The sequence below is a fragment of the Marmota monax genome, unplaced genomic scaffold, assembly GCF_021218885.2.
Source record: "Marmota monax isolate L192 unplaced genomic scaffold, Marmota_monax_Labrador192_F-V1.1 WCK01_AAM20220418_F8-fsc00100, whole genome shotgun sequence".
In the NCBI taxonomy this organism is placed as follows: domain Eukaryota; kingdom Metazoa; phylum Chordata; class Mammalia; order Rodentia; family Sciuridae; genus Marmota; species Marmota monax.
This window is the reverse complement of record NW_026693872.1, coordinates 4959326-4983798: the sequence shown is the minus strand read 5'-3', so window position 1 is coordinate 4983798 and position 24473 is coordinate 4959326. Positions and strand designations below refer to the sequence as shown.

The 24473-nt window shown below is 36.5% G+C and overlaps 1 protein-coding gene across 3 annotated transcripts in view; it reads left to right on the top strand.

Moving 5' to 3' along the window:
- Window positions 1–24473, top strand: part of Map3k13 (mitogen-activated protein kinase kinase kinase 13) — a 166421-nt gene that overhangs the window by 48930 nt on the left and 93018 nt on the right. The window contains exon 1 of one of the 3 annotated variants that reach the window (XM_046462657.2): window positions 10779–19122. The exons of the other annotated variants lie outside the window; for them this stretch is intronic. The gene's annotated coding sequence lies outside the window, so the exon portion shown is untranslated. Of the gene's footprint in view, window positions 1–10778; window positions 19123–24473 lie in introns of those variants that run through there. 3 annotated transcript variants of the gene reach the window in all.

Genomic DNA, 24473 nt, shown 5'->3' with positions numbered 1-24473 from the left:
ATTGGTCTCCATTCTATTTTTATGAGGTCCTTCTCTACCTTTCACATATGAGGGGTAACATTTGACCTTTGACTTTCTGAGTCTTATTTTAACCAGCATAATAGTCTTCAGTTACATTCATTTACTTGCAAATGACATAATTTCATTCTTTTTTATGTCTGAATAAAACTCCATTTTGTGTGTGTGTGTGTGTGTGTGTGACATTTTATACTCGTTTTTTGGGTTTGTTTTTGGTACTGGGTATTGAACCCAGGGGTGCTTTACCACTGAGCCACATCCCCAGCACATCCCCTTTTTCTAAATTTTGAGACAGGATCTCATAAATTGCTTAGGGCCTTGCTAAGTTGCTGAGGCTGACCTCTAACTTGGAATTCTCCTGCCTCAGCCTCTCAAGTCGCCAGAATTAAGGTGTCCACCCCCAAACCTGGGTTTACCACATTTTCTTTAACTATTCATTGGTTGAATGGCACCTGGGCTGGTTCTATGATTTAGTTATTGTGAATTGCACTACTATAAATTGCATGTGTCACTATAGTATGCAGATTTTAGATCTTTTCAATGAATATCAGGGAGTGGGAGAGCTGGGTCATATGGTAGTTCCATCTCTAATTTTTTTGAGGAATCTCCAGTTTGCTTTCCAAAGTGGTTTACTCATGTGTAGCCTACCTATGGCAAATAATTGTACCTCCCCCCCACACACATCCTTGCCAGCAATTATTGCTATTTATCTTCTTGATGATTGCAATTCTAACTTATTTTAAAGCATATTTCTCCTATTTGCAGTAGGTGGCAGCAGTAGAAGCATTCTTTTCATTTAATTAAAAATGTAATGAGACACTTATAGGGGAAAAAAAATAGAGGAACTTGTCCTAAATGTGAAGAGCTTGTGATGGAAGCTACTCTAGAAATGTAAATTTATCATGAAATTTGTGATTATTTCATAGCCCAGCTAATAGTAAGCACCAACAAATACTATCCTGGGAAAAATGCATTTTATTTTTTAAATGTTGTAATGTTTAGTAATTATATTTTACTGGGTTGTTTGTTGTTGTTTTTTTTTTTTTTTTTTGGTGTTACTTTTCCCTCCTGCCTCCTTTCATGTTTATTTATAGTGAAAACCACTTCAAGACACCAGTCTACCAGTCTCATTTCTGGAGGAGTGTCCTTTTGAAGATGACAATTTAATATAGAGCTTTGAGTAATTTAACAGACTAAAAATACTTGCTAAGAAAATATGACCCATTTAGGTTTCTACTTCCAATATGAATAGTTTTCAGTGGGGCTTCATTTTGCTAATTTAAAATTCAGGCCCAATATATCTCACAGAGTATTGTAGCTGTCTTATTTCTTGTAGAAGTCTCTAGATTCTAGTATTCCCCCTGAAGTTAGATAGATAGTGTCTTTAATTTATTCAGGACAGGAGTAAGCAACACCACCACAAGAGGCCTGGGAACATCCCTACTTTTATTTCCAAACTATACTGCCAGATGGATATTGTGTTCCATAGGCCCATGTTGGTGGCTGTAAGGATAGTTATGGGGTTTTTTTTTTAAATGTTTGTGTGTATTTTATTTATTTATTTATTTTTGGTAATTTATATATTACAAAATCTAAAAATTTACATCTTAATGTAGACATTTTGACATCAATGCATTCCAGATATTCAGCCCTGCCTTTGCCTCTGCTAAGTTTCATTCACATCTTTCCCTTCAAAACACTCTCTGAATGCATATATTTATCATTATATGGTTATGGGTTTTGAAGGTGAAAAAAATGAATACTTACAACTTGGGCCAGTTGAAAGCTAAGGGTGATTATGATTGCTAAGAGACCAGATTGTTCTGAACCAGTGGCAACAAGGGGCCTTATAAGAAAAATATGCAAGCAGTAACTTTTACTTATACCCTTTATTAAGACTACCTCAGAATGAAAGAACAGAATAGAATTTAACAAAATAAAGATGGTCTAGAGTAGTTTAGTTTTTCCTATTCCAAAGGTGCAGTGTTTGGGGGTAAAGGATTCTTTCACACATAATTCCATCCACCCTGAATTCTATATGTGAAGATATGTTTAGAAAGGAAAGTTTCCAGTTCTAGACTGATGTATCTTCAGGTCAGGTACCATGTATTTATTTATCACCTGATCTCAGCTCAGTGCCTACACATACTGAGTACTCAGAAAAGTTTTTATTGACGGAATAAATGAAGTTAACTTCCTCATACTGACTCCTTTTAAAAAAAAATTATTCTAATTATACCTGACACTAGAATGTATTTTGACACATTCTACACAAATGGAGCACAACTTCTCCTTCCTTTGTCTGTACATGGTGCAGAGTGACACTGGTAGTGTAATCATACATGTATATAGGGTAATAATGTCTATCTCATTCCACCACCCTTCCCATCCCCACACCCCCTCCTCTCCTCTCATCCCCCTCTGCGTAATCCAAAGTTGCTTCATTCTTCCCTACCCCCCCACCCACCCATCCCATTATGGATCAGCTCCACTTATCTGAGAAAACATTCAGCCTTTGGTTTTTTGGGTTTGGCTTATTTCACTTAGCACGATAGTCTCCAGCTCCATCCATTTACCTGAAAATGCCATAAATTCAAGGCTGAGTAATATTCCATTGTATATATGTACCACATTTTCTTTATCCATTTATCTGTTGAGGGGCATCTAGGTTGGTTCTATATTTAGCTATTGTGAATTAAGCTGTTATAAACACATCATTATAGTATGCTAATTTTTAAGTTTTTGGAGTATAAACCAAAGAGTGAGATAGCTGGGTCAATTGGTGGTTCCATTCTAAGTTTTCTGAGGAATCTCCATACTGCTTTCTGCAGTGGTTACACCAATTTGCAGTCCCACCAGCAATGTCATACTGATTCCTTATTCTTGTTCTATCCTTTCATGTCTCCCTGAAACTGCCCCTTTCTTCACATGCTTTTAGCAGATTGTGTACATACAGTAAAGTATTCATGATTCTTCCTCCTTAGCAAAAACCCAGCTTAAAAGAGTGATCTGGTGAAGAATGGTTGTTGCTGACTAGACAACACAGAAGGGATCCCTAGGCTGTGGTTTGGGCGGGGGGGGGGGCTGGCATGTTTGTTTAAATTTCAATTTATGAGTTGATTCAAGTATTATTGAGTCATACATATTTTTTGTATTTCTAAAACATTTTAGGTTACAGGAGACTAACTGTTTCCATAAGACTTTTGTGACCATTTCCATTTATACCTTGTTGGATCTCTTACTCTAATGGCTTGGTCTATGTTTCTTGTTTGTTTATTCTTGTTTTAGTAGTACCATATACTTATACTACTATTTTCTCTCATGTTAAATTGAACATACCTTTGAGACAGCATAAGTGATTTTTAAGATTCTTGTTGGCTGTCCTTTAGAATTAAAGATGGTACCAGGAATGTACTGAGTGAATCTTAACTAATTGTGCTATGAAAAAAACAGCCAGCATTAGTGGTTGCTGTTGTTGCACAGATAGAAGATATAATTAAAGAAACATTCAGGAGATCTGAATGAAAAAGCATTCAGTCACTTCCTGACTGTCACAGATTCTACAACTAGGAACAAATTTCTCAGCCTCAGTTTCTTCATGTGTGAAAAAGAAAAGTAGATTGTTTTAAATTTTTCTCCCAGCTCTTTGATTCTCTGAGTCATTAATTCTCTGAATGTCTAGAACAATCATTGTTTATTTATCTCATTTAGGAAATAACTAGTAGCAGATAACCACCAGTAGTGGGATATTGTAGTTGGAATATACATTAGGCAGCAGTAACAGAGTCTCAAAAAGTTTGGTGGCTCAAAAAAAGGAATTTTGTTATTTTGCTCTTAAAGTAGACAGGTGTTCTACAACAGATAGATAGCTCTGATTTGTTAGACTATTCGAAGCCACGGTTACATCTGTTTTGTTGCTATGCCATTGCCTGGGATATTGTCATTGTCTACATGGCAGAAGCTGATTCAGCATGAGAATATGGGGTAGGAGAAGAGTCCAAGACAAGCAGCTTTTTCTTCAAAGGAGGACCTGGGAGTTGCAGACATACTGTCACCCACATCCCATTGGCTAGAACTTACTTATTCATGTGATCACATCTACAGCCAGGAGAACAGAAGAGTCTTTAGCAGAGTAAACGCGTACCCACCTAATCCCCCCAACTTTGTGTGTGTGTGTGTGTGGGGGGGTATTGGGGATTGAATCCAGGGGTGCTCTGCTACTGAGCTACATCTCTAGTCCTTTTACTTTTTTTGAAACAGGGTCTCCCTAAGTTGCTGAATCTGGGCTTGAACTCGCAGTCCCAAGTTGCTGAAATTACAGGCACGCACCACCATGCCTGGTTCCCATGTAAACCTTTAAAATGGGGTGGGGAGATCAAGGCTTCTCGAAAAGGGAAGAGAGAAAATTAGATATTGGGAGACAATGTGTACCACTATGCTTTTTGCTATGATTTTAAGTCTCCACAGCAATTTTAAATTTTCTACTTATTGTGTTTTTTATCCAGTAAGTAGACTGAAATCAGGGTTTGTGATTTATTTCTATTTGTATACCCAACAACACATGTTAAGGTATCTTAAACATAGCTCTTTTTTTATTTAGATATTACATTTTCAGGGTATCTAAGTATGCACTATGTGCAGCCTGTTTCCCTACCACTTTGCTCTGCTCTGTCTGCTTATTACTCATCTAGAGAATGTTACATGTAAAGCTTTTAATTCTCAGCCTAGTTGAGGAGCCAGGATTGGAACCTATAGAATAGTAAAATTTAAAAATATATTATAGATTGATTAATTTGGAACAGGTTACTACTGGTAGCAAATCTGTCTTTTGCTTCTGTAGGCAGTAATAAAGATAGGACTACTATTATTACATGTAATGGAAAACCAAGAGCTTTTCAGTATGGCTTCATTATTTGATTTTAAGTGTATCACCTGGGCATAACATATAGGAATGAGTAAATGTTAAAATGGATTTTTTTCTTGAAATATTTTTTATTTCTTATTTGCTCCCTCCTTTAGTGTTAATGATGAAGATATGACTGAAATCTGAGTGTGAATCTACACATTATAAGCTTGTTTAATCATCGTTGTATAAGGCTCATTTTTAAAACCAAGGCTACCATCTACAGATTCAGTTCACATCTTATCCTCCCTAACTTCCAGTTCTTTTGCTGCTGTACTTAGATTATGCACTATAATCTTACATTGGAATGAAAAAGTACGAGCATGAGCCTTCCAGTTTTGTAGTTGATATGGACTACCTTGGCAGAATTGTCCCTGCTTTGTCCTAGCTAGTTTCCCTAACTCCCTCCTCAGCAGGGTACAGTTCCAGTCTACCTCCTTATTGTAACTGACTTTAATCACCCAGCCCCAAATGATCATTCCATCAGAAATGAAAGAAAGACTTAATTCAGACCTTGGGTTAAAGGGCAGTAGTGTAAATCAGGAGTGGTAGAGCAAACTGTAGCGTAAGGACAGGGTGTGTTTGTGTTAAGTACAAGCCTTTCTTTCCTCTACAAACATACCACCTTGCCAAAGACAAGCAAATCACAAGTACTGGCTATAATCTGAACTTGGAAGATCAATTCTCAGTCATTTTCAGCTTCATCCCACGTTCCCAGAGCTCTTACTGAGGTTCAGTGGGAGGCATCTTTGTCTTTGTATATTTTTCTCCTAGGGATTTACATTTTTCTCTAAGGGGTATTAGCACATTTGTTTGCAAAGAGCCTGCTCTTACTTCTCTATGTCAACAGAGGGCAGCAAAGAGCACCACTCGGTAACCTAACCTGTAAGTCTCTTGTCTCCCTGGTGCCTAGGGGGAAAGTGCATAGGGAGCACTTGTTAAACTGTGATAAGACTGGAGCAGTTATAGAAATGCTGGGTATGTACTAAGAATTTTGCTGTGTATAGGATAATCCCATGCAAGAAGATTTTGCTCCAAATTTCAGTTAATTTCCTTCTGACATTTTCTAACCTTAAGCAAAACATTGCTGTCTGCCCCATGAATTTAGCATTCAAACCATTTTGTGTATTACTCATCTCACCAAAGCTCCTTGATACTAGAAATTGACTTTTTCATCATTGCATTTCCACTTTTTAAAATTCAACTTTAGGGGGTGGGGCATAGTTCAGTGGTAGAGTGCTTTGTCTAGGAGGCCTTGGGTTTTACCTCCAGCACTGCAAAAATAAATAAACAAAAATAGTTTTTAATTTTTACTCATTGAATATAGAAAACATGTCTTTATGGAGGGAGGGAAAAGGGTCATGGATAGAATTTAAAAGTTTAGTAAATCTTTAATATGTTACAGAGTTTAGATAAAGCTAGAGTAGATGAACTAATCTCCCTGGGGCCTTGGGACTAGCTACAACTCTATTTTAAAGTACTTTATGAGCTGTAAAGTATAGTACAAGAGTGTTTACATAGAATGTCTAGGGGCTGGGGTTGTGGCTCAGTGGTAGAGACTTCACTTAGCATGTGCAAGGCCCCGGGTTCGATCTTCAGCACCACACAAAAATAAATAAATTAAGGTATTGTGTCCAACTAAACTAAAAAATATTTTTTTTAAGAAACAGAATGTCTAGGACCATATTTGTTCCTAATTATTATTTCTGGAATTTCAAAATCTACAATTTAAAAAGAGCACAATATAAAGAAGATAGTTTAGCATAAAAGGCATGTGTTTGTGTAAGTACAAGAATAGCAAAAAATAGATATGTGTTACATGTATATGTCATAGAATAGTAATTTTTTAACTTTTTGTACTGCTAGTTAGCTTTTCATTGCTGTGACAAATACCTGAGAAAAATAACTTAAAGGAGAAAAGATGTATTTGGGTCATGCCTTCCAGAGATTTTAGTCCATGGTCAGCAGGTTCCATTTCATTAGGCCTGAGGCAAGGCAGAACATCATGGAGAAACAGCATGGCAGAGAAAAGCTGCTCAGCTCATGGTAGCCGGAAAGCAGAGAGAGGGAGAAAGAGAAAGGGACTGGGGATAACATATAGATATACATTCTCAAGGGCACATCCCCATGGACCACTCCCTTTAACCAGGTCCCACCTCCCATAGCCTCTACTTCCTCCCAGCAGTCCATTCAGCCTCAGTGAATTAACCCATTGAAAATGTCAAAGTCTTCATGATCTAATCATTTCCCCAAAGCCTTACCTTTGAACATTTCTACCCTTGGGACCAAGCCTTCAATAATTATTGTTTTCTGTCATAATACATTAGTCTGAACTTCCTAGAATCTTATGTAAACTAAATCGTAGAAGATGAGTTGTGTGTGTGTGTGTGTGTGTGTGTGTGTGTGTGTGTGTATGGTTCTGGAGATTGAACCCATGGCCTTGTGCAGGCAAGGCAAGCACTCTACCAACTAAGCTATGTTCCCAGCCCAAATATACTCTTTCATGTGACTTCTTTCACTCAGTATAACTACTCAGATTCATCCCCATTGCAACATATATCAATAGTACATTTCTTTTTATTGCTGAATAGTATTTCCATTGTATGGATATACCATGGTTTATTTATTCACATGCTGATGGACGTTTGAGTTGTTTTCATTTGGGAACTATTACAAATGAAGCTACTATAAATGCATGCAAGTCTTTATGAAAAAAGAGCTGGAAGAGAAGAACTGTATCATGTGGAGGGGATATGTGTAACACTTTAAGAAACTCTGGCTTTATTTTAACAGTTTCTATGAATGAGAAGATAGAATAGCAGTTCTCCTGAGAGGACCCACCATGCTAGTCATCTTCCTGGGCTACGTTTCTGGCACTCAGCTTGCTCTTACACGCTGTGCATCTAGAGTACCTCCCACTTTGGACACAATAACCTTTAATAACCTCATAATAATCTGTAAGATTATTATGTTTTAAAACCCAAGGCTAGATTAAGACCTCTGTAGTCCCAAACACTGAAAAAAATATTACCTCTTGCCAGGCACGGTGGTGCATGCCTGTAATCCCAGTAGCTCAGGATGCTAAGGGGATTGTGAGTTCAAAGCCAGCCTCAGCAAAAGCAAGGCAGTAAGCAACTCAGTGAGAACCTGTCTCTAAATAAAATACAAAATAGGGCTGGGATGTGGCTCAGGGGTTGAGTGCCCCAAGTTCAATCCCTGGTACAAAAAAAAAATAACCTCTTGCCTAAACATTAATTCAAAATCATTATGCAATGCTAAGAATATTTTATATTTATATTTGCATATATAATAAAATTCTCATTTTCTCCCACAAAAACAAGTTTGATTTTTTAAAAACCAATATATCAAATATCTGATTTCATCAAAACTAAATATTTCAGGTGCCTTTTTTTCACTGGGTTCTAAGCACACACATTAGTCTGCCTGGGTAGTCTTGAACAGCTTACTTCATGAAATAGGTTCTAACAGATTGGTTTTTCATTTGCCTGTTACCTTTCTTACTGCTATCACAGATGGAGCTGCCAGACACCCTTTATTGCTATTCACAGACCTGTGGATCGTACTCTTAAAATGGGCTTCTTCAACTAAGGAGATGAGTTTCAGCCTCGTGCCACCTTCTCACTCCTCCAGCCCTATCTTCAAGTGGGGGAAGATGCAGTTCCCTCAAATGGAGAAGGTATAGGTGTAAACTTAAAAAGGCCTACATCCATGACTCTGATGTTTGGATCTTCATTATCTTGCCTGTGCTTGTGAGGTTGAAGTAGAAATATCAATTTGTATCTAGCTAAAGGGAACAAATTGAGATAGAAGAACAGAATTTAGATGGTTAAGAGGTTAAGATTTATTTTTCATGTGAGTGTAAGTAGTTTCTCTGTCCCTCCACCTCTTTTTTTTTTTTTTTTTTTTTTTTGTGCTGGGGCTTCAACCCAGGGCCTTAAGCATGCCAAGCACACACTGTACTACTGAGGTACACTCCCAGCCAAGAAAGTATTATGAATTTTATGTATAAGAATAATGTATGAAGTTTCATTTTACTCTTTCAATGTGTAAAATGCCTTTATAAATGCCAGATATTATTTTTAGTCCTACAAAGGTTTGGTATATGGCATCTTGCCATAATATGCATATTATGGAATGGTGTATTTTGAGGATGTTAAATATTTTATTAATTGAGAAATCCATTTGCTTTTGATTTGCTTCAGTGCGTTTGCAGTATCGATAAAAGAAGAATTCTTACATCCCTCATTTATAGTCATCCTTTTGACAAGGATAATACATTAAAATGTCATTAAGCTGTTAAGATTTATTCTAAATGACATATAAAATTTCAAGCAATTGCTTTTCTTCGGTTGACTAGATGTTTTATTATCCTTTGAAAAAACATATTAAAGAGTTCAAATCCAGTTAACTCATGATATTTTTCTAAGTTTGCCATCATTGTGTGTACTTTTAGTTTTCCTTTATCAGAAAGATGATTGTAGAATTTATCACAAGACTTATCTTTTTAAAAGTTAACAGATACGCATTTAGTATAAATCTTTTTTTTTTTTTAATTTTTTATTGTGGGTTGTTCAAAACATTACAAATTTCTTTTTATTTTTATTTTTTTTTAATTTTTTATTGTGGGTTGTTCAAAACATTACAAATTTCTTGACATATCATATTCCACACTTTGATTCAAGTGGGTTATGAACTCCCACCTTCACCCCATACACAGATTGCAGAATCACATCAGTTACACATCCATTGATTTACATATTGCCATACTAGTGTCTGTTGTGCTCCGCTGCCTTTCCCATCCTCCACCCTCCCCCCTCCCCACCTCTCCCCTCCCCTCCCCTCCTCTCTCTCTACCCCCTCCACTGTATAACCCTGAGGCTCTCCTTCCATTACCATGCAATTTCCCTTCTCTCTCCCTTTCCCTCCCACCTCTCATCCCTGTTAAATGTTAATCTTCTTCTCCTGCTCTTCGTCCCTACTCTGATCTTAGTTACTCTCCTTATATCAAAGAAGACATTTGGCATTTGTTTTTTAGGGATTGGCTAGCTTCACTTAGCATAATCTGCTCTAATGCCATCCATTTCCCTGTAAATTCTATGATTTTGTCATTTTTTAATGCAGAGTAATACTCCATTGTGTATAAATGCCACATTTTTTTTTATCCATTCGTCTATTGAAGGGCATCTAGGTTGGTTCCACAGTCTTGCTATTGTGAACTGTGCTGCTATGAACATCGATGTAGCAGTGTCCCTGTAGCATGCTCTTTTTAGGTCTTTAGGGAATAGACCAAGAAGGGGAATAGCTGGGTCAAATGGTGGCTCCATTCCCAGCTTTCCAAGAAATCTCCATACTGCTTTCCAAATTGGCTGCACCAATCTGCAGTCCCACCAGCAATGTACAAGTGTACCCTTTTCCCCACATCCTCGCCAGCACTTGTTGTTGTTTGACTTCATAATGGCTGCCAATCTTACTGGAGTGAGATGGTATCTTAGGGTGGTTTTGATTTGCATTTCTCTGACAGCTAGAGATGTTGAGCATTTTTTCATGTACTTGTTGATTGACTGTATGTCCTCCTCTGAGAAGTGTCTGTTCAGGTCCTTGGCCCATTTGTTGATTGGGTTGTTTGTTCTCTTATTGTCTAATTTTTTGAGTTCTTTGTATACTCTGGATATTAGGGCTCTATTTGAAGTGTGAAGAGTAAAGATTTGTTCCCAGGGTGTAGGCTCCCTATTTACCTCTCTTATTGTTTCTTTTGCTGAGAAAAAACTTTTCAGTTTGAGTAAGTCCCATTTGTTGATTCTAGTTATTAACTTTTGTGCTATGGGTGTCCTATTGAGGAATTTGGAGCCCGACCCCACAGTATGTAGATCGTAGCCAACTTTTTCTTCTATCAGACGGCGTGTCTCTGATTTGATATCAAGCTCCTTGATCCATTTTGAATTCACTTTTGTGCATGGCGAGAGAAAGGGATTCAGTTTCGTTTTGTTGCATATGGTATAAATCTTTATTTGTAGTCTATCTTTTCAAGAAGGATTTGAGGTACTTATGAAGGATGTATATATACAACAAGGTTAATAAAAGGGAAATCAAACTCAAAACAAGGAAGACAAAGCAAAAATGCTAATCACAAAAGCATATATAGAGAATATAAAGTTAGCTCTGAGTTTCCCAGCAGTAGGGACAGAAAAATGGGGAATTCAGCAAATTACGTCATTGTTCTATAAAAGGTGGACATCAAATAATTTTGCAAGAACAGAAAGATCCCTGGTATTAAGTTGTAATATGAATTCCTTATGTGAATTTAACATTTAACATTCTAGGATGTGAGTAGAGAATTTTGACCAGTATTCCCACCTAGTAGACAGATCACTTTCCATATTAGTTCATATGATTTTATAAAACTATATCTTTTTTAAAAAATATTTTTTTATTTGTCAATGAACCTTTATTTGATTTATTGATCTGAGTGCTGAGAATCAAACCCCGTGCCTCACAAGTTGACAATGCAAAAGCAGTATGGCTCTTCCTTATAATAATTCTTCAAAAAAGGAAATCTATAAGACTCAATGATATTGATTCTGCTGAGGGATACTAGATTAATTTAGAAAGCATGTAGCTTTTTGATTATTTCCTTTATACAGTGATAGATTTTAAGGATACTTATAAGAATGTTTTTCCTTAGATGTTTCTTAAGAATCACTTCTTCAGACAGGCATTTGTTGAGAGCTGAACAGAAAAAAAAATAGTCTTCTGAAATCTTTGAAATTCACTTGTTGACTAAGGATCCTAATATTTTGGATAGAAAACAGTAAGTTAACAATAACATTTAACATTCTAGGATGGAAGTAGACAATTTTGACCAGTATTCCCACCTAGTAGACGGATCACTTTCCATATTAGTTCATATCATTTATAAAACTATATCTTTTTTAAAAACTATATCTTTTTTAGTTGTCAGTGAACCTTTATTTTATTTATTGATACGTGGTGCTGAGAATCGAACCCAGTGCCTCACACATGCTAGGCAAGCACTTTGCCACTGAGCCACAACCGCAGCCCCAAAACTATATCTTTATGTAAAAATAAATATTTAGCTACCTAAAAAAGAAAAAGAACAGAGTTCTTGATCAGCTGGCTTAACTCCCTGAAGGTTTTTCTCCTTTGATTAAGAACCTGTGAGAGGGGCTGGGGATGTGGCTCAAGCGGTAGCGCGCTCGCCTGGCATGCGTGCGGACCGGGTTCGATCCTCAGCACCACATACAAACAAAGATGTTGTGTCCTCTGAAAACTAAAAAATAAATATTAAAAATTCTCTCTCTCTCTCTCTCTCTCTCTCAAAAAATATTTAAAAAAAAAAAAGAACCTGTGAGACAATTCCTCAATCTCTTTAAGGAAAATAATTTGGATTAGTTTTTCTTTGGAAGAAGTGTCCCTAATAGATATTTTTTTAAATATCCTGAAAGGACCTGCTCAAGTTTTATTATAAACACACATAAAATTTTTTTGTATTATTCCATATAATTTTGATTCCTGGATCTGCACAACTGTTGAAATTTCCCTTGTTGAGTGAGTAGAAGAGTCATGGTATTTGGATAATAACAACAAACAAAATAGGTACTGTGTTATTTTTTTTTAATCTTCTATATGCTGGTACTGTACTAAACTTTTTATATATGTTACTTTATTGAATGTTCCAATAATAGTTTAGTCTATTTTTATCCCCATATAACTAAGGCAAAAATTAAAACTCAAGTCTTTCTGGAATTATATAACTAAGAAGTGGCAGAGACAGCATGTGAACCCACATCTTTTAACCAGCTTTTATCACTACATTCTGATGCCTGTGAAGGAAATCTGAGTCTTCATGCATTAGCATTTGAGGTCACTATACTCTTTATTTTCCCTAGCATTTTTGACAAAAGTTGCCACTGAGTCATGATACTTTCAACTTCTCTTAAATTCTAGCTTAAATGAGTCATTTTCCTTTTTTAAGAATACAATTTCCTCAAAAAACAAAAACTAGAATAGTTCATATTTTTATGACAGAACAGTTGTACCTTAATTTCTTTTTATACTTAGATTTTATCTAGAAATGAGTTTTTAATATCTCTTCGGTAAGGAGACCATCATCATCTTCCAGTCATTATTGAAATTTGAAGAGGTTCATTTGGTTCTTAAAAGAACTTATTCACCTCGATAATGGTTTTGTAGTTCTCCATGCTCAGCATGCCTACATGCTGAAATAAAAATTTACTTGTGATCAGTGCCACATACCTGTAATCCTGGCTACTTGGAAGGCTGAGCCAGATGGTTCATTTGAACCCAGGAGTTAGGGACCAGCCCTGGCCAAATAGAACCTATCTCAAAAAAAAAATTACTTATGATTTGCTATTTCTATATGTAAACTGTCCCATATGGTAGCTACCAACACATGACTATTTTTAAATTAATATTTTATAAAGTTAAAAATTCAGCTCCTCAAGCATACTCGGCACATTCAAATGCTCAGTAGCCACATGTGGCTGTGATATTAGTGCAAGTTATTGAACATTTCCATTACCACAGGAAGTTCTCTTGGGCAGTGCTGTTCTAGTGGTTACATTTTTCATGCCTCCTCTACCTTCCTCTGTTCCCCAAACAATAATAGCTTCCTTCAAGAATTACTTCTATAGCTTCCATAGCTTATCTTCCCAATGGTTTCGCATGATATTTTACATGGAGGAGTCTTTGTTGGTTCAGTTGTTATTTCTGTGGTACAGGGAAGTATGCTAACCCAGACCAAGTTCATCTTACTAAACTGGCAAGGCCATAAAGTCAGCTAGTTTTCATTTGCCAGATTATATATTGAACCAACAATTTTGGGTAACTGTTACAAGAAGCACTTATAGACCTGTTTTGTTGAATTACTGCAGAGACTACCCCCACCCTTTATTGATTTATAAGTAGTAATGATGCTACTACTGAACCTTACAAATGTGTTAGCTTTTATAACAATTTTGGCTCTGTTTTTTAAAATCATTTTTATTTGTTCTTTTTAGTTATACATGACAGTAGAATGTATATCATGAATACATGGAGTATAACTTCCCATTCTTGTGGTTGTACAAGAAGTGAAGTTACACTGGTCACGTATTCTTATATGAACATAGGAAAGTTATGTCTGATTCATTCTACTGTCTTTCCCATTCCCGTCCTTCCTCCCTCCCCCTCAATTCTCCTCTGTTTACCGGCAAATGCCATAATTTCATTCTTCTTTATAGCTGAGTAATGTTCCATTGTGTATATGTACCACATTTTTTTTTATCCTTTTGTCTATTGAAGGTCACCTAGGTTGGTTCCATAGCTTAGCTATTGTTAATTGAGCTGCTATGAACATTGATGTGACTGTGTCACTACCATATGCTGATTTTAAATCCCTTGGGTATATGCCAAGGAGTGGGATAGCTGGGTCAAATGGTGGTTCCATTCCAGGTTTTCTGAGGAATCTCCATACTGCTTTCCAGAGTGGTTGCACCAATTTGCAGTCCCACCAGCAATGTATGAGTGTACCTTTTCTCCCACATTCTCACCAATATTTATTGTTGCTTGTATTCTTTTTTTTTTTGTGTGTGTGTGTGTGTGTGTGTATGGTGCTGGGGATTGAACCCAGGGCCTTGTGCATGTGAGGCAAGTGCTCTACCAACTGATCTATATCCCCAGCCCATTGCTTGTATTTTTGATAATTGCCATTCTGATTGGAGTGAAGTGAAATCTCAATGTAGTTTTAATTTCTCTACTTTCTAGTGATGTTGAACACTTTTTCATATATCTGTGGGCCATTTATGTTTCTTCTGTGAAATGTCTGTTCAGTCCTTTGTCTACTTATTGATTTTTTTTGGTATTAATTTTTGAGTTCTTCATATGTCCTGGAGATTAATGCTCTATCTGAGATGCAGATGGCAAAGATTTTCTCCCTTTATGCAGGGTCTCTCGTCATGTTCTTGATTGTTTCCTTTGCTGTTAAGAATTTTTTTAGTTTGATATGATCTCATTTATTGATTCTTGATTTTACTTCTTACATTTTAAGAGTCTTGTTGAGGAATTTGGTTCCTAAACCAATATGATGGAGATTTTTTTTTTTTTTTTTGCATCAGGGATTGAACTCAGGGGCACTAGACCTCTGAGCCAGGTCCCCAGACCTGTTTTGTATTTTATTTAGAGATAGGATCTCGCTGAATTGCTTAGCACCTTGCTGTTGCTGAGGCTGGTTTTGAACTCATGATCCTCCTGCCTCAGCCTCTCGAGCTGCTGGGTTTACAGGCCTGCACCACTGCACTCTGCCATGATGGAGATTTGGGCCTACTTTTTCTTTTAGTAGGTAAGGGTCTCTGATCTAATGCCCATGTCCTGGATCTATTTTGTACCTTTATTTATTTATTTATTTTTATTGTGCTGCTGAGGATCAAACCCAGGGCCTCACACATGTCAGGCAAATGCTCTAATACTGAGCCACAACCCAGACCTCTTGATTCACTTTGAGTTGAGTTTTATGTAGGGTAAGAGGTAGGGCTCTAATTTAATTTTATTACATATGGATTTCCAGTTTTCCCAGCACCATTTGTTGAAGAGGCTATCTTTTCTCCAATGTATGCTTATGGCACCTTTGTCTAATAAGAGATAACTGTCTTTATGTGGGTTTATCACTGGGTCTTCTGTTCTGTACCATTGGCCTTCATGTCTGTTTTGGTGACAATACCATGCCATTTTGGTTTCTATAGCTCTGTAGTATAATTTAAGGTCTGGTATTGTGATACCTCCTGCTTCACTTTTCTTGCTGAGAATTGCTTTGGCTATTCTGGGCCTCTTATTTTTCAAATGAGTTTCATGACTAATTTTTCTATTTCTATGAAGAATGGCATTAGAATTTTAATGGGAACTGCATTAAATCTGTATAGCACTTTTGGTAGTATGGCCATTTTGACAATATTAATTCTGCTATCCAGGAACATGAGAGATCTTTCTAACTTCTAAGGTCTTCTTCAAGTTCTTTCTTTAGTACTCTATAGTTTTCATTGTAGAGGTCTTTCACCTCTTTTGTTAGATTGACTCCTAAGTATTTTATTTTAATTTTTTTTAAGGCCATGGTGAATTCGGGATAGTTGTCCTATTTTCTCTTTCAGTTGATTCATCACTTATGTTTAGGAATGTAATTGATTTATGGTGTTAATTTTGTATCCTGCTACTTAAGTTCTAGAAGTTTTCTGGTGGTGTTTGTTGGGTCTTCTAAATATAGAATCATGTCGTCAGCAAATAGGGATAGATTGAGTTCTTCTTTTTCTATTCAGAGTCCTTCAATTTCTTTCTTCTAATTGCTCTGGCTAGAGTTTCCAGGACTATATTGAATAGAAGTGGTGAAAGAGGGCATCCCTGTGTTCTAGTTCTTAAAGGGAATGCTTTCAATTTTCCTCCTTTTAGAATGATGTTGGCCTTAGGCTTAGCATATATAGCTTTTACAATGTTGAGTTATGTTCCTACTATCCCTAGTTTTTCTAGTGTTTTGAACATGAATTGATGCTGTATTTTGTCATTGCTTTTTCTGCACCTATTGAGATGATCATGTGATTCTTGTCTTTAAATCTATTGATGTGATGAATTATGTTTATTGATTTCTGTATGCTGAACCAACCTTGCATCTCTGGGATGAATCCCACTTGATCATGGTACACTATCTTTTTAATATATTTTTGAATGCAATTTTTGGCTGTGTTTTTTAAAAGTAGCTTTATTAAGGTATGATTGACATACAGAAAGCTGCAGATATTTAACGTATACAATTTGATGAGCTTGTTGACCATCTTATTGACATAGTTCACAATAGGACTACTCAGACTATTGATTCCTTTTATTAATGTACATAACTTGAGAAGAAAAAATGTTTTTTAAAGATCAGACTCTTTTAATGTATCCTGATTGGCTTTGATTGCTATTAAAAGAATGTGTGTATGTGTGTGTGTGTGTGTGTGTGTGTAAAAGATTATATAGCCTGGTGTGGTGGCACATTCTTGTAATCCCAGCTGCTTGGGAGGCTGAGGCAGGAGGATCACAAGTTCAAAGCCAGCCTCAGCAACTTAGCAAGGTCCTAAGCAATTTAGTGAGACCCTGTCTCTAAATAAATAAATAAATAAATAAATAAATAAATATAAATAAATTTTAAAAGGGCTGAGGATGTGACTGAATGGTTGAGAGGCCCTGATTCAATCCCTTGTATAAAAAAAAAAAAAGAACATGCACATTCTTCATCTTTTTTCCATTTATTGGTTCTAAAATAACCTTGGTACATGGACAAATTAATATAAGCCCACATGTGGTACCCTCAGACCTACAGTTAATGTACCAATACTACATTGGCCTTGAGTACTCCTATTTTATATGGATAAACTTTTTTGGTACATCTTTTCTGCAACGATGTTCCACAATAAACTCATTTGGAGAAATTTATTGACTATGTTTTCAGTGATATTTTAGTGTTTGAGCATATAGTACATATAGTACACACACCTTTGTTGTGTATAAAATAATCCTGGAAAGTGTCTTTTTCCAAATGAGTAAAGCAGTGTGTAATACTTAGTAGTGGTCAGGTTTGGACCCTACAGAACTACATAAAGCAGGCAACTATGTTCCATCTCTTGGCTGTGCAAATTATCTCAGAGAGAGAGAAAGCAGATGTCTGTGTAGAATGTTCTTGGTCACTGGACACCTAATAATCAAGGTCTTATATTGACCATTATTGTTCTAGTTTCGAGGATTTGGGGACATTTCCCAAGTTCAAAAGAATCATGGTCAGTATTTGTAAAGTGTTGGTAACTGTGAAGTAAAATGATGGGGAATACGGTAGTAAATTATATTTCTCTCCACTTTGGCATAACTTTTTAAGAATTTAAAGAGTAAAGAAATGCCATGGTACATGCCAGTAGGTCAGGAAGCTGAGGCAGGAGGATCACAAGTTCAAAGCCAGCCTCAGCAACTTAGTGAGGCCCCACGCCACTCAGTGAGACCCTGACTCAAAATATATAAAGGGCAGGGGATGTGGCTCAGTGGTTGAGTGCCCAGTTCTAAAAATTTTTTTAAATGAAAAGAAATGCAAGAGCCCTTTGGGAGAATTTAATACAGTTGTTTTTTCTGATGATAATAATAAGACTTCCTACTAAAACCACAATTTGCTTGGATTTATTAAGAGTCCTTTTGGAGCCCCATCTTAATTGAATGTCAGAAGTTGAGTAAAACAATGAAAGAATGCTGTACCTTATTTAAACATAGCAATAAATTACTCTTCCACACTCACTTTTGACATACCAAAAAAAGGTCAGTAACATGCTACTATTATACAAAGCAATTAGATTTATGTAATATTGTCTTATATATTTATATTTGTTAGTCACTAGATTATTAATCTCATGCACTGTTTTGGTGTTACAAGTCATGTTGCCACTGTTCATCGGTTTTAGAAACTATTTCCCTGACTTTGATTTGTTTTTATCATGTCAGACATATTGCTGAACAGCAAGAAAAGGGTTAAAAAAATAGTTCTAATGAATAAAAGATGTGACATTCGTCTGCATGCATTTTTGTAGTATTGATCACACCATAATTCTATTTTGAGTCCCTCATTTAATAGCAATAATAATGTTTTCATGACTATCACAGCTTCTCTCTCTCTCTCTCTCTCTCTCTCTCTCTCTCTCTCTCTCTCACACACACACACACACACACACACACACACACACACACACACCTCTCAAGCTGCCAGTCTGTCTTAAGGCAGTGGCAGACGCCTGATTGGCAGGCTCTGTTTATTCTGTGACCAGATTCCTTCTAAAAGAAGGCTGGCCATGACTGCCTGAAGCCTATTGGCTGGGCATACTCAGGACCCTCCCCCTCCCCCCACCCCCGCTTTTTTTTTTTTTTTTTCCATGGCACACACCACAGCAAAGTCTGTGCGGAATCCTAAACCAGCCCAATTTACATCCATTCATGAATCTGTGACGTCAGCAAGCCTTTGGGCTCCTTTGCGGTGGGCTGGAGGATTGTGCGGGTGGAATCCCCCTCCCCTTTATTTTTCTAATTCTGCAAGTCTCTTTAATAACCTTCCATCTTTTTAAAGCAAGAAAATGGAACAGCATGTGTAGGAATTCTTCATTGTTGTGAGTATTGCACTCTATTTTTCTGTTTCATCACGATTTATCTCACAAGGACAGATGGAGAATGTATTTGTGATTTGGGGTGATTAGAAAATTGATATTATTGAGGGAGAGAGGGTGAGAGAGACAGAGGCGGAGAGAAACCTGAAACCCGGTTACAGCTAGGAGCCGCTGAAACTGACAGCTGGTTTTCCTTTGCTTGTCTGCCTGCTAGACGTGGACATTTTTCATTTACGGATCTGCACGTTACCTCTGGATGCTGGCTTGGCTTTCCTTAAAGGGAGATTCATTTCTCTTTGAGATGATGTGGGTGGTATTAGAGGAAAAGCAGAGAACACTAGAAAGGTGCTGTGGAAAGTGGGACTAGCAAGGCAGAGCAGGTTCTATCCTGTGGAGCACTCGCCTTCGCTGCCGCGGTCCTTTCCATCCTTATTCACCCTTCACCTTGCCTTTGTTTCATAATTGTGTAACAATCAATAACTTGAGAGCCCACTTTGGGGAAGATGAATACTTCTTGCTAACCATTTTTCAGCAGCTTTCATGATGGGAGTTATAGGGTTATATTTATATGTATTTGGAGCTCTTCTTATGTCACTCCATATACTTTATTTATATCATCAAAGATCTAAAAACCTGCACCAGAAGCAAAAGAGAAATTACCCTTAAATTCTAATTTTTAAAAATACCCCTAATGAAGTGATTTCCTGCTAAGCTCCAAAATTATATTGCATAGAAATGAAGATGAATATTTTTCTAAGATGAACTTCCAACTTTAGTTTATTACACTGTGTTTGGGAAATATGGAAAAGTTCTGTTGTGTGACATGTATGAAGCTGATTTTATCGTTTGCTTGTCGTTTTAACAAAAAGTATCTGTGATTGAATTTATTTTCCAAGCCTCTGTTTATTCTGGTGGAAGTTATGATACTAAAAAAGAGGGATGTGACATTGTGACATGTTCTACCCCTGGGGCAACTCCTCAACCCAAATAATCTTGTAGCATTTTCCAACTATCTCACTTTGAGTATTTTATATGCTAGTCAGCAACATGCCCTTGTTTTTTCTTTCTAGTGAGAGAGACATCAAAATGCCAGTTATTTATTATCTAGCCTTATGTTTACCTTGTGCAATCAATATAGTTTGAGACTTTCATATTATAATATTTTCTCATGAGCAGTGCTTCTAAATTATAGCTCTAATGATATCTTTTGAATTGTTCTTAATGAATCTTCTAACTGTAAACTAATTTAATTTCAAAATTATCATACCTAAGGATGTAACACTTTCTTTTGTTTCTCAGATTGGCATCTCACTTCCTGATTTTGTTTTTCTGAGTGTATTGAACTTGCTCAAGTTATGGAAGGGAAAACCTCTCCCTAATTTCATATCAAATCTTTGTCCTATACTCAGACTGTTGTGGTTTATTTGCTGGGTTGAACAAACAAGATAATGTTTCAGACAAAACTCCCTATATTTGTAAACATCGTCACTTATTTCAGCGTTTTCCTTTTTTTGTGTGTACCTTTAGAGACTTTGAAAGTAGCAATTTCAAGCTTATTTTTAATTATTGATGTTTACCAGATCAAAGATCAAATTCTTGACATTTAAAAAATATTGTGTTTTTGGGCGGGAGGTATAGCTCAGTGGTAGTGCATGAGGCCCTGGGTTTAGTCCCTAGCACTGGAAAAAAAAATATTGTGTCTATATAACTAAACTCATATTAAAAAATGTTCACCAGGGGTTGGTGATGAAACTCCATGGTAGAATGCTTGCCTAGCATGCACAAGACCCTGAGTTCAATTCCCAGCACCCCCCCCCAAAAAAAAAGAAAGAAAGAAATGTTCACTAGACTCTTCTATGCACATCTTGCCAAAAGAGAGTTTTACTTCCTTGAAAGAAATACAGTCTGCACTTGGATTTGTTAAAGTAAAACTGTCCCTTTAAGGCACAGGGTGGATGTAGAATCCCCTTTCTCCCTACTCCTAGTGGCTATGTTCCAGATTATATTTATTTTCATGTATAGTGTACTTGTAGGGAAAAAAAACAATAACTCTTAATTGTTTAATATCAAACAATAAAATCCTGTGTATCAGTGACTGTCAATAGATGGCTTTCTGTTTAAAAATTGAAACTACTCCAGAAGAAGGAATTAATTTATTTAGTAAACAAAGTCAGTCAAACCAGAACCATGTCCTGGGGAACTGTCAAAAGAATGGTTCCTAAGGGCCAGAGGCCACATACACTGGTATATGACAGAACAACCATACTTTGATGGTGGAACCGGTCAGTTTGGTTTGCTCTGTCTACCTGCCTTCTTTCTGTGTGCTACAGCTGAATTAATTGCTTGGGGAGCTCAAATGAATCAAGATAGCCAAGACAACAAATCTGCCAAGTGGCAACCTGACTCTTATAATTTTGATTAAAATGAAGATTCCCCAAGAATACTCAGCTGCTCCAAAACAAACAAAAAGTCATTCAAATATAACACACTCCTATTCTGTACTGGTTATTATTCTGTAAAGATATGGAAGAGACAAAGATTTAGAAGATACAATCTTTACTCCCAAGGAATCTAGAAGGTTAGTTATCAGAAATAGGCTTTAACATTAGAATTACCTGTGGAACTTTTCCTCCCTCTCCCTCCCTCCCTCCCTTCCTTGCTCTTATTTTCACTACTCAGTAGTTCTCAGTATTCACAGAGTTGAGCAAACATCTCCACAATCAACTCTAGAACATTTTCCTCATCACAAAAAGAAACCACATACCCATTAGCAGTCACTCCTCATTTCTCCTAACACCCAGCCCTAGACAACCATGGAGCTACTTTTTCTATGAATAGATTTGCCTATTCTGGACATTCATATAAATGAAATCATATAATATGTGGTCTTTTGTGTTTAGCTTCTTTATCTTCTTAATGTAGTGTTTTCAAAGTTCATCCATGTTATAGCATGGATCAGTACTTTATATCTTTTTATTGCCAAATAATATTTTACTTACCTTTCATCTGTTGATGGACATTTGGATTGTCTGTGCTTTTTTGCTGTTAGTAATACATTCATGTACAAGTTTTGTATGAGCATGTTTTCATTTTGGGAGTGGAATTTCTGGGTCGTATAATAACTATAGGCTTAACATTTTGAGGAGATACTGGTTTCCAAGTGGCTGCAGCATTTTACATTTCCATCAGCAATGTATTAGGCTTCCAATTTCTCCACATTCTTGTGAGCATCTGTTAATGTCTATCTTTTTAAATAGAGCAATTTTAATGAATTTGAAGTGTTATTTCCTTGTGGTTTTGGTTTGTATTTCCCCAATAATTAATGATGCTGAGCATTTTTTTTTTGTACTGGATATTGAATTTAGGAGCGCTTTACCACTGAGCTCCATCCCCAGCCCTATTTTGTATTTTATTTAGAGACAGGGTGTCACTGAGTTGCTTAGTACCTCGAAGTGGCTGAGGCTAGCTTTTAACTCTCCATCCTCCTGCCTCAGCCTCCCGAGCTGCTGGGATTACAGGCATGCACCAAGCTCAGCTCAAGCATCTTTTTAATGTGCTTATTGCCTAGCTGTGTATTTTTTTTTTGGTAGAAATGTCTATTCAAACCCTTTGCCTATGTTAAAAATTAAATAATTTATGTTTTTATTATTAAGAGTCCTTTCCATATGCTGGATACAAGCTCTTTATCAAATATATGATTTGCAGATATTTTCTCACTCTCTGAGGTGTCTTTTTCACTTTCTTGATGATAGCATTTAAAATTTAGTTTATTATTTTTTCTTTTGTTATTTGTGCTTTTGGTGTCATATCAAAAGCAGTGTTGCCTAACTCAAGTTCATTAAGATTTTCTTTTATGTTTTCTTCTAAGCATTTATATTTTTAACTCTACATTTAGGTCTATAATCCATTTTGAGTTAATTTTTCATATGGTATAAGAAAGAGGTTTAACTTCATTCTTTTAATGTGGCTATCCAGTTGTTCCAGTAATATTTATTTAAAAGACTGTTATTCCCCTTGTTGAAATATCTTGGCATCTTATCAGAAAATTAAAAGAAATTGATGATGCCATAATTACCCCTCTAGAGATTCATATTTAATTGGTCTGTGGTGGGGCCCAGTCATCTGTATTTCTTAAAAGCTCCTCTGATGATTCTAATGTGTATCCAGGGCTGAAAACTATTGGCATGAATACAGGGTTAGTCTTAGAAAAGAAGAGAGACACTTTCTGAATCAGGAGAGAGAATGAGCAAAAACATGGAGTTCTGACCTGAAAGGAGGGAAGAAAGGAAAATTAAGAAGATTCATACCAGAAAGCATAGAATTTCTTGTTAATCGGGGAGTGGAGGTATCATTAGAGGTTTTGTGAAATATGTCAAATTAAAGGAAGATGGGGAGCTAATATTTATTAAGCACTTTCTACATGCCTTTAAAACTGCTAGGAGTTTTTACATATATAATTTTATTTAAAATATAATCCTCATGATATGAACTAGGTGCTTTTATCCCCATTTTATTTTCCCATTGAGGAAAAAGACTTAGAAAGGCTGCTGACTCAACCAGAGATACCAGGTCGTGGATGTTATACTCCATTTTCAAACACAGCTCTAATTCTTAATCCTATTCTATTTCTTCTGTATACCACGGAGTTTGAGTATTGAGTAAATTTAATAACTTCTCTAGCACTGCTATGGGCTGGACAAAGATAAGTTGGAGGATGGTGGTCACAAAAGGTTGAGGGTTGGTACAGCAGGTGCATCCATGGGGGAGATAAGATGATAGAAGTAAAGAGGATTATCATGTCACAGATAATTGCGGTGAGCCCCAACTGGCTTGAGGGTCTAAGGGTAACATAATGGCAATGAAAGAATGTTTGAAAAGGATGACAGGGAAACCATGAGGGGATAGACAATGAACCAAATAGAACTGGCAACTGTAGAGGAGGTGGTATTCATTTTTTCATTCATTTAAGCAACACATTCGAGTATTTATTATGTGTTCTAGGTACACAGCAGTGAAGAAGATGGACAAAAATTCTTATTCTTTGGGGCTTATTTTATTCCAGTGGAGGGACAGGAGCAGTAAATAAATAAATTATGTTTAGCAATAAGAGAAAAATAAAGATAGGAGGGGGTTAGAGATGCTGGAGGTAGGGTAAAGTGAAAAGGGACTTCTTCATTGTGTTGTTTATTTGCAGATATGGCTTCCTCAAAGAGATGAATGAACTATCAAACAGAGCTGTCAGTGATTGACCAAATCAGGCATCTTGGAAGTATAAAGTATAAAGAGTTTCTTCTAAGTCCTAAAACTCAAAAGTGAATATTTAGTATTAACTTAGTATTCATTTCTACCCAGTG